This window comes from Anser cygnoides, chromosome 5 (assembly GCF_040182565.1).
Source record: "Anser cygnoides isolate HZ-2024a breed goose chromosome 5, Taihu_goose_T2T_genome, whole genome shotgun sequence".
Classification (NCBI taxonomy): Eukaryota; Metazoa; Chordata; class Aves; order Anseriformes; family Anatidae; genus Anser; species Anser cygnoides.
Genome location: NC_089877.1, coordinates 65,559,024 through 65,576,233, shown reverse-complemented (window position 1 = coordinate 65,576,233; position 17,210 = coordinate 65,559,024). Strand labels below are relative to the sequence as shown.

The 17,210-nt window shown below is 49.2% G+C and overlaps 1 long non-coding RNA gene across 2 annotated transcripts in view; it reads left to right on the top strand.

Moving 5' to 3' along the window:
- LOC106047764 (uncharacterized) overlaps positions 1-17,210 on the top strand; it is a 300,679-nt gene that overhangs the window by 95,624 nt on the left and 187,845 nt on the right. The gene's annotated exons all lie outside the window — the stretch shown is intronic.

Below are 17,210 nucleotides of genomic sequence, written 5' to 3'. Positions count from 1 at the left end.
TCCCCAGCCTCCCACACGGGATCGGGACGTGGCAAAAACCAGGCGGGGATTTTCTCCTGGGCTCTCCGTGACGAGCAGCAGCCCTTCTGCCACACGTTCCCACCCAAGGCTGGGCACGAGTTCTGGAGATCAAGCTGACGTCCGGGCCTCCCGCAGAGGCTGAGCTCTGACCCCGGAGGTTTTGTGTGTTCCCACCAAGGCTGTGCCCCTTGTTTCCAGGGATGGCTCTCGGCCCTCTCTTCGGGGATCGGGTGAGGTTTTTCCTTGTTCTATCAGTCCATGTATGACTGATCAGCAACGTATACTGTCTGATTGTGTTTCAGAAACATAGGCCACCCCAAAAATCTTCAGGGCCGCTCTGGGGGGAGCTTCTTTAATGTCTCGTCCTTGCAGAGGTCAGCAGTGAAGGGCCGGGGGAAGAAGAGGACAACACTGGCTGTTGGGGGCAGGAGCAAGAGAACGTGAAAGCAGCTGCTTTGAGACATCTTGGCTTTTGGTATAATGCAGCTCTAGTTACTGAATATTTGCACGCCCGAGCAAGACACTGGTGACACGAAGAGTTGAGGCAACAAACAGCTCTATTACTGCCGTTCTTCCAGCTCCTGGCTGAGCAGGGCATACGGTAAATGACAGGGAAGCAATGCAGTACGTGTGAAAAGCCCTGTCCCTGATCGAGTCGGTGCTGTACGGACAGCTGGCACACAATGTAAAACACGAGTGTCACCGTGGGCATACCTACTGATGGGGTTGATCCTGTGGTGGGGTGGAGGTACACACGGGGTGATCTCTCAGTCTTTCCAAGTTCTAACGCCTGTGATTGATTCAGATGGCATCCAAAAATTGCACAGAGAAGTTAGGTCTTGGCTAACCTGGGCTCGGCCGGTGGCAGCTGTTTGCAGCTGGGGTCACACGAGGTGGGCACACGTCGCTGTTGTGCGCTGCAGCACAGGAACCTAAAGTGTAATGGGCCCGGTGTACGGGGAGGAGTTTGCTTTGGCGTTTGCATAACTCTGCGTAAAGATGTTTAATTGTCATCTTTGGAACTAAATGGCATCCAGAATGAAGATGGTACTGCTGCACAGTGAGCTTGGTACGTGGTTAGGGAATCATGCAGCGATGGCAGTGCTATTAGCACCACTGCTGTTATGATTAAACCTGCTTCTGTGCGAGGGGGACAAAGCCGTCAGGATTATCACAGATACCACGGACAGTAGCTGGTGGATGTGGTGTGAAATGCACGATTCCTGCCGGAGCGTGTGCCCCGGTGTTTTGCCTCGATGACAGCGCCGGGCCGGCCAGGGAAGTGAGCCCAGTGCCTGCCGCCTCCACCCGCTCCGAGCTTCTGGCTGAAATGAAACGCTTTCGAGCAGGCTTCTTCAGCGGCAACTTTGGTCGCTGAGGTACAGTAACTGGTTGCATGTTTCCTAAGTACTCAGGGGAAGGAGGCGACTCTGTCTGCCCAAGCTGGCAGCATTAAACCACTAGAAAAAGAGACAAATGTGAACCAAAGAGTATCTTCAACACAGCTCCTTCTCTAGTTAAAGGACTGCTTAGCACACTGCTGTAGCTCCTGGAAAGGATCATCAGTACAAATGAGTTTTGCTCTAATAAGCTTTCAAATGAGAGTAATCTGTCACTGGAAGGGAAGAGCAGCAGCTCCAGTCTGATCCCACTTCTCCCCTCCCACCCCAGCCAGAGCTGGCTCTGCCCCTGCCCAGATCCCGAGCACACCAGCAGGACACTGCCGGTTTCTGCGTGTGCCCCCAAATCAGGGCTGTGCTCTGGTTCCTCTTTGAGTCCCCCCAGTATTTTGCTGTACATGTTTCCATGGTGGGCACTGAGCTTAATGTGGTGAGCCGCTGTGTGACTCTCACACTACACCTGGGAAAAAGGTGTCAGAGATCCTGCAGCAGGGAGCACTGTGCTGGAGAGACACCTAGATGTTTTCAGGGCAGTAAAGGCGTTCAGTACTTCATTTATTCTTTCTGCTTTCTATATAGATGATAGCACATTTTGCTTGGTGATAGTTTTTTAAAAAAGACCAGAATGCATCTGGAGAACATTTAGGGAAAAAAAAAGAGTGAGATGTGATACTCCTGCAGTGCCTGTTGAGATGTCATGCGAAGGATCACTTAAAGAGAATAACGCCCGGTTGATTAGAATTGAAACTTGGCACCTTGGAGCTGGCCTGTAGAGCAAGCTGTGCCTTGTTTAATTTGTTTAATCATTTAATTGCATTACCCCAATTAACTGCTCTCGCAGGTTGCCGGTGCTGCTCCTCAGCTGGGGCAGGACACGGAGGGACAAGCTGCTCTCCCTCGGCTCGCAGCAGCCCCTGCCCTCGGGCAGCCCCTCGGGGCGCGGGGCAGTGGGGACAGCGGCGGGGCCGCGCGTGTCACTGCTCTGCCACAGCTCGCCGTCACCCCCTGCGGCACCTCTCCTGCCTGCTGGTGGGCGCGTTCCCCACTACACTTATGCCCTGAACAAAAAAGTCAATCTTTGTGTTGAGCTTTAACAACTGTGAAGGCCTCGGGAGGGCTGCACGTGATGTGTCCCTGCAGGTGCCGCCCTCTTAAAGGCAGTGACGTGTCTGCCCGCAGCCTGCCACTGCCCCTGTGCGCACCCAGTGGGGTGGGAGAGCCTTGCTGGAGAGGCAGCTCAGCAGAAGATGCCACCTGATTGTGGGGAAGCAGAGACGACGCAATTGTTGTGCACGTTTGTGTTTTCCCTTTTCAGTCAGGGTATTCTTGATTATTTCTGTGTCTCTCACCTCTCCCTGGTATCACTAAAATAATGGGAAGAAAAATTCCCCCTAAAGCCCTGGCACCTTTTCGCCCTGCTGCCTGTACTGCAGTTCAGCTCTAACACCTGTGAAATTTCCATTGTTCCCAGCATCACTGCTCTTGCTGCCCGTGGCCTTATCACAAGGCTTCGTCTTCATCCCCCTGTAACCGTGTTCTGCCTCGTTTCAAAGGAGCCATTCTCTTAAAGTGCATTTTTTCCTTCTTAGCTTTAGCTGGGAAGAGGAAGTGGGAGCCTGTGATGGGGAAAGGGAAGGGCTTACACACCTCCCCCTTTCATGGTTCAGACGGGGCTCTCTGCTGCTTGCTGCGGTGGCTCTTTGCAAGCCTCAGTCTCCGTGCTGACAGCCTCGGCCCTGCCCTCCCGCGGGCCGGCTGCGCCTGAACGCTTTGAAGCAAACATTGAAACGAAGAGGTATGTCCAAGAAAGCAGTCCCTGTATTTTCTGCTGTCTGTAGCCAGGATTTACCACAGATGATCAATGAACAGACTCAACGTGCAAATCAGGGACCTTTCTCTGCAGCCTTTATCTGGCTTCTCTGTCCGGATCTGTTGATTTATTTATTTGCTGAACACCCAGCAGTGTTCCAGCGCGGTACGAGACACAACAAAGACAAAAATCCAGCATTGCTCCAGGAACGCAGTGATCCTCTCGGTGGTTTCCCTTCCCTACAAGAAGGGCTGTTTGAGCAGCTGCCAGCCTTCCAGAGAAATATGTCAGGCGATGCAGAGGCGAGGTGCACGTTCCTTGGCTTGTCGTCTGAATGCAAATTTGAACAAAGGCAATACAAAGGCAGCAACTGCGCGGAGCAGGCACGAGCTGAACCAACGTGATAAGGGAGAACCTAGAGATTGCAGCAATTTAGTAATTCTCTAAATAAAAGTGGGTGATATCTGCGTGTCATTCTGACATCAACAACTACTGGCTTGCTGGGAGAGGAATCAGCGTGAGAGACCAGAGGCCCCTGCAGCGCAGCCCCGCCGTGCGCGTGGAGCCAGCAGCCCCCAGGCTCAGCCTGGTGGGGCCTCGGACCTAAAAGTGAAGGCAAGGGCACATTTCCAGGAAACGGGAAGAGAAAAGGAGGTGCTGAAGGTGGGCCTGTGGCACAGGGCAGAGGGATGGGCCTGAAGTTGAGTTCCTGGAGGAAAGGGGTACGTGGGATGAAGACCACCACTGGGCAATGGGAGTGAATGACTGTGAACTTCCCTTTCCCAGGCAGCTTCTTGAGTCACGGGGCTGGAGGATTTATGGAGCTAGGAAAGGTTTTAATCTTTTCTGGTAATACAGCTCCATTTAAAAATAAGCATTAGCCGAGAACAACTAGGTTCCCAGTGTCCTCTCTCTGCGGTCCATGGTCATAATTACCATGTAATATACTCAGTACTGCTTAGGGAGCTGACCTGTTCCACCAGAGCCTGGAGGCATCCTGTACAGGGCAATAGTTTCTGGTCATCCATTCCTGTCCAAACGAAAATACTGATTGTATTTCAGCTGCCTTTGTCTCTAGGAGCGTATGTGTGACAGGGTCTAGGCTGGTTGCTCCTCTGCTTATATCTGATATCCGTAACTGAGGTGTCTTTCCTCCAAGAGAGCAGTGAGAACCCCCCGCCTGTCATCTTCAGGAGGCTTCTCCCGTCTCCCGACCCAGCTGTTCCTCTGCGGAGGCTGCTCTGAAGAAGGATAGTGTTTGGGGAGGGGAGGGTGAGAGAAGATGAAAGAGAAAAATTAAACAATTTATGAAACTTTCATCAAAGCGCTGTTTATAATGCTGAAGGGATGCTGTCCTACCTTGACACAAACTTCATTCATAAACTAGACTTCATTATCGTCCAGCATTATTTCTGAAGGACTTTGTCAGCAGCTTGGCAACTTCTATAGACAAGCTCATGATTTGCTTTCTTCTGTGACTAATCAAAATACTAAATATGGGCGTTTATGTGCCTTCTATCATCCCGAAGTTTTGTGCATGTAATTTAAGTTTGACTGAGTTGAAAAAAGTAATAAATAGTAATATTAGTCTTGTGATTCCTTCCCTTTTCAGAACATGAAGCTTCTCAGACATTATAGGCTCTCTAAAATACTGCTGAAATGTGAGCAAAAAGCCTGAGATCAAATAAATTCAGCAGAAGCCCTTTGAATGATTATGAAAGCTGAAGATGACTGTTAACATCATTAAATTTAGTCTGGGTTTGATTCGTGTCTCAGGAATGGAGATCCAGTCTCCGTCTTTTCACACAATTTGAAAAGAGAGTGATTACCTTTTGATTTTTAAGAATAAGTAATTTTGTTTACTTGCAGGGAGTGAAATTGCCCAATCTGATTCGCATGTGGGTACATTTCTGTTTGCCCCTTGGAAATGCAAGTGGGATGTGTGAACCCTGCTCCGCTCTGCCGAGCTATTGCAGCAATTGCTATCTCTTCTTTTATGCTACGTACCAAATAAAATATGTTGCATGGCTTAAAAGGAAAATGTGGGGGAGAGCATGGTCCAAGTGGAAAACACAGACAAAAGATGAATGAAAGAAACAAGCCCTACCCAGTGGCCAGAGCATAGGGAATTCTCCCTGGGGGGAATTCCCCTGTGCCGGAGCCTCCCAGCAGACCATGCTCAGTGGCAGCTGTGATACACCAGTTATTGATGCGTGCGTCTTCCTTGCCGTAGCTAGTTAATAATCATACACTGTGCCCGACCTTCTCTTCACAGAGCACCTGAGGTCATGTGTCAGTGGCTGACTGAAGACTCGAGGCACAAATACAGAGCTGTCCGTAAGGTCAGGACTGGGAGACCTTCTCAGTTGTGTCGAATGAGACTTTGACGTGCAGCACAGCCCTGAGCAAGGAGGGCATAACCTGCATCAGATAGGTTTTATTTTGGAGGGATTGTGCTTCAGAGACACCCTCAAGGGCACAGCTCTCATCTTGCTTTTTCCTGGAGGCGCTACCCATCCTGCCACGGTTTGTGCCAGCAGGAAACTGAAGTTTCACAGGCAGGTTTTATTTTGGGAAGTGAGTACAAAAGGAATTAGAGGCCCAAACATCTTGTGTGAACTTGGCATCCAGGTAACATAAGTAGAGGGATAAGGATGATTGACTCCCTCTTATGATCCTGTATAGGTATGTCAGAGTCCACTCAGTATATATACTGGTAGACATATACATATGTGACGTATACCAACAAAGGTACACACTTCTATTAGCTAGCAGAGTGCATGGCTATTTTCTAATCCCTTTATCACAGAAGGTTGGAGGGAATTTCTTGATATGACCTAATCCAGTCCCCTGGACAGCTGCCCAGGACTGTGTCCAGTCAAATCTGGATAAGCTGACTTCAGTTGCTGTTGGCATCTCAAGCCTGTATCTGGTACTGGTTCCCCAGCTATGTCCCGTGGAAGGTTTCTGCTTCCCCAGACTTTTTATTTCCTTTCTGAAAAGCAAGCAAGTAGCAGTTGTCAGGCCGAACTTGTTTTGGTTCCCAAAAGTTGAAGCCAGAACAACTTTCTCATTCTCTTTGATTAAAATTAATAAATATTTATATGTTCTATCCTAAATATTTTATGGAAGTCATGTTTTCTTAATACTTATATTAGCAGCTAATACTGGCATGGCAGTTCTGTAACCCACCTGTCATTTCCCTCTTCGAATGTGTTTTTCATTGCCGGAAGAGTTAAAACAGCCTTTGCTGTTGCATTTCTTACCTCCCTTGGTTACCTTCCTAAGGTGCCTGGGAACAGCCCAGGCCATGGGATGCCCTTCTTAATGCACCTCCTTCTTAGGGCTCTTAGTAGGGCTCTTAGTAGGGCTTCTCTGCTTTGTGTGCCTGGAGGAGGTCGTGGGAATCTGAGGGGCCTGATCCCTTTGCTCCGTGCTGCTGAGCTCTCTTCCCCGCCACCCTGCGAGGGCTGGTGGTGCCCCTGGGCTGGTCCCCGGGGACCCAGGCGGGACAGCAGCCGTCTCCTGCCGGGGCGCTGGCAGGCTGTACGGGCACCAGGCTCCGCGGTGCTTCTCACTGCAAAATGGTGGCACAACGGCTTTGTGAAATTTTGTATTTCTGCTGTAAAAATGAGGACGCCTGAGATTTCCCCTTTGGTACATTTGGGTCTGGCTTTTTCCTCTCCAACAGCTGCTTGACGGTGTCTTCAGCACCATGCAGACGGTGTGTACAGCTACAGATGCTTCGCGTCCAGAGTTCCCCGTCCTCCTCAGGGCTGGGCCCAGCGAGGCTGAGCACCAACCCGAGGTGTCATTCTAGGGGTAGGCTGCACGATGCACCGGCAGTCCGGGGAGACCTGAAGGGCAGTTACACGCTTCCACTGGTTCTGAAAAACTGCAGACGTTTCTATTAGACGCGTGCTAACAGTTCTGCAAGGCTGGACACTTTTGTTCTTTGTGCTTTCAGACTTCTTCTATATAAAGGCTAGTTCCAGCACAAGAAATAACAAGAAATTGCTTCTTAAAGAAGAAAAGATAAAGCAAGATAAGAACTTCAAAGCAGATACCATTACGATGTATCTAGAAAGAAACAAGAAATTATGAGGTGGAACCCGCTATTAAAATCCGCTAACATTTTCCAGCGAGAACACATTTATCTTACCGACAATGGGGCTGGGCAATTTCCTAGTTAATGCAAGTGAAATAGCCAACAAAAGGCAGGGGCTTTAATAGGCAGACTTGTTGCTTGATAGTTTTAGATCTCTACATGGGTTCAGCAGAAAAATATGGTTTATTGTAAAATATATAAAATAGAAAGTTTTATGTCACCTTAGGAAACTTTTTAAAACACTTTGCTTCTTCAAAGGAAATCTGGAAGTTCAATAGAAGTTTAGAGATGGCACAAGCTCTCATTAGGAATTGCCCTCAAAGTCTTTTTTCATCAATAGTTTTTAAGACTCTTTGGTTAATACAAAACCTTTAATAAATTAATCTCCATCCATTGTAGTTAGAGCGGAATGAGGAAATTAATCTAATAACTAATCAAAAGCCCTTTGGATCGAGGGAAGGACACTGCTAGCACAACTGTAAAGCTTTTCTTCTCTCTTTATCAGTCTGGAGTTTTGGATTTCCCAGAGTCCCCAGACTGGCACTTGCTTGAGCAGGCGGGCCCGCCAGTGCCAAACTAGGGGCTGATGTCTCTGAGCGCAGCACCAGCCTAAGCTGGGTTTTACTGGAGTCAGGTATTTCTGGGTTATCTTTTTGCTTGGTTTTAGCACCAATGCGTGCACATATATGAAGGCTTGGTAAGCACAGCCAACATATCATGACACCACTGCAAGGAAAGAGATCTGGTGCAGCCGCATATGCTAAAGGCACGTTGTGCTGTCAGCTTCATCTCTTCTCTAAGTCCTTCCAGGGACCATCCGTCTCCTGGGAGTGTGGTGGGAAGGGAAGGGGAGGGAAGGGAAGGGAAGCTCAGTGATGGCTTTGGAAACAAACAAACCAACCTTTTTACAACCTGTAATAGCTTTGGGTCAAAACGGTCACAGCAACTCACTTCATGGCAGCAATTTGCATCTTGCAGCCATTAGTGTCCTAATGCTACGTCCTCCCCCAGGCTACAGGTCATGCAGCGTTTGCTTTCTGGCAGCTATTGGCACGTAATCCTGAGTAATTCAAGTAGTTTGGTTTTGTTTGTTTTGATGGTTTTCCTTTAAATTAAAAAAAAAAAAAAAAGCTAGCAGGGAAGTTTGAGGAAGTAGTTTTTAATTTATAGCATGCCTTCATCATTCACACTCTACTGAAGCAAGTTCAGCACTGTGAAAGGCACCTGAATGATTCCTTTTAAGTACACTGACTGTGCTCTGAAATGGTGACAGAAAGGCACCTGCTCCTCAATCACAAAGCTCATGTAATTTAGTAGCAGCTTCCAACCAGCTCTGAGTACCAACCCCTTTATTCTGCCTTTTCATAGTGCATCAGGATCACGTACCCTTTGGACAGTAAGCTGATTTGGAGCACAGAAGTTGTTGGAAATATATATTTTTGACAATTAAATGTTACAAGTATTATTCTAGCTAAAGGATTAGTTGTCATTTTCAACTGATAAAAGTTTGATTTTAATTATATGCTGCTTTCTCCCCCTTGAGTGCGTAAGTGCTGATACTAAATCACCGGGGGCTGTACGGTGAGCTTGAAAGGATGCGTGTGAGGCAGAAACGGCAGCTTCGGTGCCAGACGATGCAGGAAACCTGACACGTCGCTGCCGTGGTGCCAGGTGTGTGCAGGAGTTTCCTCCACCCTCGCCCTGCTGGAGTTGCCCCTGTCTTTTAGGTACGCCGTCACCGTCCTCGTTCCCCACAGCAGTTTGTCTGCTCTCTGGTGCGGACGGGAGGGGACAGCAGGTAGCCTTAGAAAGGGGGAGGCATGGGAAAGCATGGCGAAAACGTTGTTAGTGCTGGATTTGTGAGACGGGAGCAGACAAGGTGGGAGCATTCTCGGTCCCTGGCAGATACTCGGCGTGCCGCCAGGCCTGCCCTCGTCCCCTGCCCGTGCCGCAGCCCCCGCGCAGGTCAGGGTGTGCTCAGCAGGCATCCCCTGGGGTATGGGGGCTGGCCACAGCTCTGCTGGGCAACATAAGCAGGGCAAATAAACACTGCAGTTCCCAAATACTGGGTGCCAAATGTGGGGTGACATTAAGGGAGTAAAAAGCGCTTGTGTTCTCTGAGACAGAGGTATCTCACGAGCACTCGAGGAACTCGGAGCAATGAAGCATGGCACGTCTCTTCTCTGCTTCTTTGCCTGTACCCTACTGGTGGGTGAGGGAAACAGAACGAGCCATTTCCCTTTGTGCAGTCACTGGCTTTCAGCTACCGGAACAAAAACAAACACAAAACCAACCCACCTCTGGGGGACTTTTAAACTTGTTTGAAGAGGCATTAATGTTGGAAATGATATTTCCGTGAAACGTTGCTCGGCCGGCTTTCCCTTTGGTTGTGCTGGCGGAGCATCACAAGGCACAACGCCAGGCGGGGGCTTTGCTGTGCCCCAGCCCCAGGACGCGGAGCAGGGGGAGCCGCAGGAGGCCCCAGCCCCGCGGGGCACGGGGCAGCCAGCAGCGCTCCTGCCCGCTGCAACTCCGCTCCTGGGCTGCCAGTGGCAGGCGAACATCTCCAGCTCCTGTACAGCATAAATGGAGGGGTGAATTGTTTTCCAATTTACCCTTCAAGCAAAATCAAGTCTGAACTGACCTGGATTTTCTGCTTTTCCACTGAATTGGAAAATTCCGGTATGCGTTTTCTAACGGGAACCAACTTCTTGCCTTTTTTTCAAGCCAGCAGAGAGAAGGGCTGCATTCCGCTTCCAGTACTGCGGGAGGGGCGTGCTGCCTCTGCTCAGCTGCTCCCCTGGAGATGCATGGGACCACTGACAACCCACGGTCCTGCCCAGCGCTTGGGGCATGCTCCGAAATCTGACTTCTGCGCGGGTTTTCTTTTGCTTCGTGCTTTTCTGTGCCTGACTTAAGGGGCCTGACAGGGTGGGTAACCTTGAAAAGCAGCTTCTGTTGCCTGGCGGTACTCGAGTACTTATCAGGAACCACCGGCTGCAGCCTGCTGACATCTCCAGCCCGAGCTAGCTGCACTGCGCTCGTGGTGGTAACTCATGGCACACGCTGGGGTTGCGCAGGAGCAGCCTTGTGAGCCCGGCTCCCGTCTGGCTCAGCCTCGTCAGCCCCAGCTCGCAAACCACACGCGGCAACAAATGCAGACTGCTGCAGCACTGGCAGAACAGCAAACCTCACTTGGTAGGTTTAGTGTGTGGCATTGCAGATCTAGCATGTGGCATTGCTTTGTGGGAGCAGCTCTGGCAACATGAACTATTTTAAAGTATTTTATTTTATTTTATTTTATTTTATTTTATTTTATTTTATTTTATATTATATTATATTATATTATTTTATTTTATTTTATTTTATTATTATTTTTTTCTCTCTTTGCCTTTTCTGCCCAAATAGCTGCACTGTGTGGCCGTGTGCTGAGACCCATGCTCGCAGTAATAGCGTGCCTTTGGACTTCTCCAGTGCCTGCACAGTGACAGCTTTCACACCTTGCAAGCATTAATTTGTTGGTGTTATTACAGTGCCCCAAGTGTGCCCGGCACATTCACAGCACGCAGTCAGACGCTCCTGCCTCCGGGGAGTTGGTGGTTGAAGGACGCGGTTGTGATGTGGATGTATGTGCTCCTACAAGGTGAGATGTTGTAAAAACCTCTCTGCCACGGGCTCCTAAGGACAAGGTGTGAGGACGGCGGACTCAGAGGCTGCTCCCACGCGGATGGATGGGAGCGGGTGATAAACGGGCAGGGCTGCGGCTCCATTACCTGTTAGACTGACGGGTAGAGTACATCATCTGACATGAAGTTATGGTTTGTTTATTTTACGTCAGAAAAAAGATTGTCCTCCCTCTTTTTCCTTTTTTTTTTTTTTCTTTTCTTTTTTTTTTCACAAACAATGGCAGATTAGAGGAGCTCGAGTCCTGTGCTCCCAGAGTGAGTTCCAGGGCACTGCTCCATGTTGTTTGGACATGCCTGACTTTTCTAGCAGTTCTCAGTGTCTATTTGTCACGATACCTTTAATATTGCACGTTATTTGGCACTGCTAGATCCCTGCCTCTTTCAGACAGCCACCCCGTATATTTTTCAGCTTTTCTATCTCTCCCAAAGCACGGAAAGCAGCCCCTTCTACAGTGGAGTTCTGGATTTCCCTGCCAGCCCTGTCAGCATCAAATATTTTCTCATCTAACCAGGCTCCTCTGAAATCCTCTTCCTGTGCAAAGCTTTCACCCCTGCTGTTTCCAGGAATATGTCTGCTAGCTGGAGTTCAGGGAACTGAATTTCAGTTTGTTTTGGTCTTGCAGTTTCTGTTGTCACCTGCAGACCTTCAGCCGCAGTTCAGGATGGTGATGTTTTGTATTTGCTTTGCAGGATTATTGAGCGCATTAAGAAGTGTTGGCGACCTCCTTTATTAAACACTTTCCTTCTTTTACTTGAAGCAGTAAATTGCTAATACAGCTTCTCTGAGATTATGATGATAATAAGCAAAATACTGGTAAAAAGCAGGCAGAAGGCTGAATCTGCAAAATGTAAAGAACCATGAGCTTCAGAAACTGAGTTGTTCCATTTCCATCTCTTCAGGCAAAAAGCAGCTTGATCCCGCAGCTGTTTTGAAGGTTTATGGTGCAGTGCTTTTGTTTTCCATATTTTGGCGTTTCTATATTTGTATTTCAGTGTAGTTTATGGGGCTGGTTTGGACTCTGTTTAGTTTTCCGTGTCTATTTGCCTTGATTCATTTTCCTTGACACTGACACAAATCTGCTGTCACTCATGCTAATGCAAACCTGGGGATGCGGAGGAAAATCAGATTTCCCAAATTTTGCCATCGTTTTGATTGAATAAATTGGTATTTCTTTGAATTATTCAACCAGCTTGAATAGTGTTGGAAAACTTGTTCAGATGAGACTTCCACAAATGAATTATGAATTAGATTTTTGTTTTCAACCAGCTTCCACAATTTTTCTCGAAAATTTCCATTTCCATTTCTTAGTTGTCCTTATGATCAAGTGTTTCAGAGAAAAAACGGATACAGATAAGTCTGCTAGGAAGAATAAGTTTCTCTGATCAGCACAACTGATGTAATCTACTTTGCCTGGCTGGTGTCTCTTGATTTCTAAGCCTCAGAGGCACCACCATGCCCCGAGCTTTCCCCATGTCCTTGTGCCCTGGGCTGGGAAGAGCCCCGCTGCTCGGTGAAGGCTACACCAGGTCAGCTCTGCCTCGAAAAGGCCAATTCCCATCCCGTGTGGAAATGCCTGGTGTGGCTGGGAGAGGAGACTGGGCCTTACAGGGGGCGCTTGGTGTTTCCACGTGGTTTGCCTGCTGTAGACTTGCAGACCTCAGTGAGAATCCCAGTTTATTTCCCTCTGCGGTTAATCCCCGTAACTCGGTATCCACCTGCACACCGCCGCTCTCTGGGTTTGTTTGTTGACGTTCCTTTCGACAGGGTTTTGGGGGGGGGGGGGGGCGATTTAATCAGCACCTTCCCTGCGATGCGGGCAGAAGGCTCACATCAGAAAGGAAAACATTTGCATTGTGCCAGGGCTAATAAAGGAGCAGAAATCCGGACCTCCTACCGAACTGAACACAAAAGAAAGAGGAAAGTGCCTAAAGTGAAAAGGAGGGAGAGGAGGGAGAGTGACAGAGGGGTAAACGTGGCCAAGGAGCCCCGAAGGCACAGTGAGCCCGGTCCTCACCACCGCGGGGTCAGCCCTGCGCCGTGTGAGCCGCAGCATCGGGCTGCGGGGCAGCTCTCAGCCGCGACGTTGGGCCAGACCCGCAGTCATCACTGCGGATGTGCGAGGGGAACCTGCTCTAGTTTTTTTCCGTGATATATGGACCGCTTCTACTTCTGCCGTTAAGTGTGTGCCGCTTCTTTTTGCCCGCAGATTTACAGTGCTCTAGAACCATAACACAATCTATAATCTTATTAGAAAATGCAGCCTTTGTGTTACACTAAGCGGATGCCAGGTGCTTGCTGCATAAATGAATGTACAAAATATTTAATAAGCCAACTGTAGTTAGAAGGTGAAGTCGAGAAAAATATTGGGTTTGATGATAATCAGTCAGGCACATTTCTAGCAATGTACATACTGCGCTGCTCGCAGAGGAGGCCTACTTGTGAAATGCAATTAACCTTGCAATCTGTATGTATATCTCTAATTTTTGTACAATGGGGTTAAATATTAATTTGATCAGTTGCATCAGAATTTCTCATAAATGTGCCTCCTTTATTTTACTGCATTTATTGAATTTGTAGAGATAACAGATGTGAAGTACCGCAAGTATTCAGAGTAAGCCCTGAATGACCTCCAATTTGAATTTACATCGTGACTGCACAGGGATTTTAAATGTCAGTGATGCTAAAATAAAGCAGAAGCGCCACGTTTGGAGTGACGGGGCCGTCACCATGTTCTGCCCGGGGGCGGTGGAGGGGAGCCTCCCAGCCGTGGATGCGCCGAGGAGCCGTCTCTCTGCCCCCACCGAGCACCGTGATTTCACCCTGAGCAAAACCAGCACAGACGCCCGAAACCAGGGAGCAAGGTTAGGGCATCAAACGCCTAGCGAGACATATGTGTGCATGTCAGGAAAAAACTGCAGCTCCAGATTGTCCCTTTGGCTCATGAACATGAGCGTAGGAAAAGCACAAACTTATCATACTGAGAAAAGGCAAAATATTTTGTCATTGTTTTGGTCACAGAAGATGAGAGACAGAAATCCTGACTCACCCTCTCGGTGCCTGGCAGTGGTTTGTGCTGTGAACAGGAGACTGAAAGAGGTGACGTTACGGGAGGAACAGAAAGCAAGCAGAGAGGCATTTTTTAAGGAAAGGTTGGTGAGCACGTCAAAGATGAGGATGAATTTACTAGAAAGCTGGCAGTAAAATGTCACTGTTAAATCTAAAACGGGGCCTCATGTTCCATTCACTGCATTTAACTGAGGGTGGAAAAAAACAACGTGAAGAGTTGCTGGATGGACATGTGATGTGCTAGGAAAACGGATTAGCATGTAGAGTTGATCAGACAACATGCAGTAGAATGTTTTTCATCAGAAAATGCTGGTTTTAAAAGTATGTATGTATAATCGAGAACTGATTTTGTTATTTTGTAAGTCGAATGTTTCATATCTGAAATGAATTTTCAGAAATTAGAAGTAATGGACACCCGGGCAGATGCCTGAAGTTAGGGAATAGAAACTGCGGACTGTGAAGTGTGCTTGGAAACTCCAGTCAGCAGGTGGGAGACGGGAGCCCTGCTGCGACGGGTGCTCCCGCGGGGAGGCAGCCCCCGGCACCGCAGGGAGCTCGGGGTTCCCCTGGGAAATGCATCGGTGGGTGGCTGGGGGGAGCGGGGCAGAGGCATTTTCGCTTAAACTGGGAAGCCGTAATTGTTTCAAGTCAAACCGCATCCACTAAAGCATCTCACATGTTGAAGTATTAACTAGATGGGAAACTAAAAATTCTGCAGGCAAATCGAAAAGAAGAAAGCGGAAATGAAACAGAGCTGCCCAGCTCGTAGTGGAACCGACGGCCATCAGTGGAAGCTAGCGCCTTATATTCCAGGGTGGTTTGCTGTGGACTGGAAAAGCCCTGCAAACCTGGTTTTTGATTGTGTGTGGCCGTGGAAACCCCAACAGACACACTTCGTACTCAGAAAGATCTATAAATGCTGCTGTTTGTGCACTTGGTTTTTTTTCTGTAAGGTTTGAGGGAAAAACAAGCGTGTGCAATTGATGTCTGCATTACTGAAAGTGCACTTACACGGATAAACGTGGCGTTTTCCAACGGGAGGTGATGAATGGTGAGGAACTGCAGCCTGCCTGCCTGCCTGTCCTGGGTGTCACTGACCTCTGCCAGTGGGTCACCCGCAACTCACCTCACCCCGCTGCAGACCCCTCCACGTTCATTTTAACAGCCTGTTTGTCAGTGGTGGGGCCGTCAATAACCACGTGAACAGTCTGTCTTATCATCGTTTCCTCTGTAACAACGAACCTTTAATTTTCACTCTGCGTACAGTAGAATCATTGCAGAGGTTCAAAGCTTGCATTTCAATTGCTCTGCCGCAGTTAAACAGTCTATTATTCTTCATAAATTGCTCCACAAAGCTATTAACATGTGCATCTACTACTCGGAGTAATGAGATAGAAGGAGCGATGGGCCTGGCTGGGGGAGGTACAGCACGCTGCACGCGTGCTCCGATTGCGTTTTGGGAGCCTCTTCTTTGTCTCTTTTACGAGGAGACCTGTAATCAGAGAGGTGAAAACCAGGACTAATTACTATGGTCTTTTATAACGGCTTGGCTGCTGAATATGTAATGACGCTAACGAGATTTCTTTAATCCAGCGCCTCACTGGGCAAAGGGCAGGACATCGTGTTCCCCACGGAGTTCAGCCTGGGTAAGACAGTCCCGGCAGAAAACTTCCACGGGATGGGTTTCCCGACATCTCAGTCTGTCCAACCTTTTGTGCCTCATGTGGAAGGGGGAAGAGGCGCCTGGGGAGCAGGGGAACACCCGCCGGCCTCGGCAGCTTTTGCCTGCGGTCCCTGGCCTGGCCTGGAGCCCCAGGTGGGTGCGGGCGGCGCGGTGCCCCCTGCCAGGCCTGTCTCCTGTGCTTGCTGTGCTGCCGGCGAGCTCCCCAGAAAGGGAGCGTTTTGTTTCCACTTTCTGTTTGAAAGAAGTTCAATGAATTATTTACCTCATTCCATAATTAGAGATGTTATTGCTGCTATCTGGACTAATTCAAGCTCTGTCTGTGAGATTAGCTGTAGGTACGCTCGCTGCCTTTAAGCTGTCATTGATGACAAGACTTATATAGCCACATAAATAACCCGTCCCTTTTCAAGCATTGCACTTTGCTGGGCTTTGAAGGTTGGGCTCTGATGAGCAGTCTAATAAAAGGGCATGGGGAAATGTAATTCACTTATTAATAATTTGTGATGTGCTCTGCTAAGCATCTAAGGATCGAGATCTACAGAAAAGTTTCGCAAAAGAGCCCAAGCTGTCGTTTGATTTTGATCAGGAGCTGAGATACGATGCTCCAGGGTGCTTTAGGAAGAGAACAAAAACCACACGCTTCCTGTCTCCTGCATTTCTTTGTGAAATACCATAGAGAAACCCAAGCTAAACCCCGCTCGCTCCGAGGAGCCCGTCCCCGAGGCCGCAGCGCGCACCCAGGCCCGTGTTTGTCCCTGCCCTCGTGCCGCCGCGCTGCCCCTGGGGGAAGGTCGGGGTGGGAGACGCTTAGCCTGGCCTTGGTTCGGGTGTGATTAGCTGTGAGCGGGGGCTGGCCTCCCCCAGCCTGACGGCAGTGCTGCGTGGTCCTGTGGCACGGGGAGGGACGGGCCCGGCACCGCTGCCTCAGCTGCGGGGCTGCGCCGTCACCGTGAGGCCAAATCCCTTGGGGAAAGGAAATCCGTTTCCTCGTGGCACCGTAAAACAGGCTCCTGGGGTCTTCTCAGGCTCTTATTTCAACTCCTTTCGCATTTTGGGTTTTGGCTCTGCAAGTCCTGTGAGTATTTACTGTTGTTAGTATAAATTTTGACTCCTTGGATCTGTGTAGGCAGAAGGCGGCTTTCCAACGTGAACGGCTTGGCTGGGGGTGGGAGCAGACGGAGGAGTCGTGAGGTCAGCAGCGCTCAGCACCGCTCCGCTGCTGCTCGTGAGGGCGAGGTGAGGGACGGGAGAGTGTGGGGAAGGGGGCTTGCTGCAGTTTTAGTAGGCCGAGTTTGCGTCTGTCAAGGTCCCGAGCAGGATGTCACAGCAACGAGACGAGAACCGTGCTGGTAGTCCTGCTGTGTGGGTGGACCTGAAGAGCTGTGACTTGGAGAGAGCACTCGAGAAAAAAAAAGAAGTGAGCAAGGATGAGAT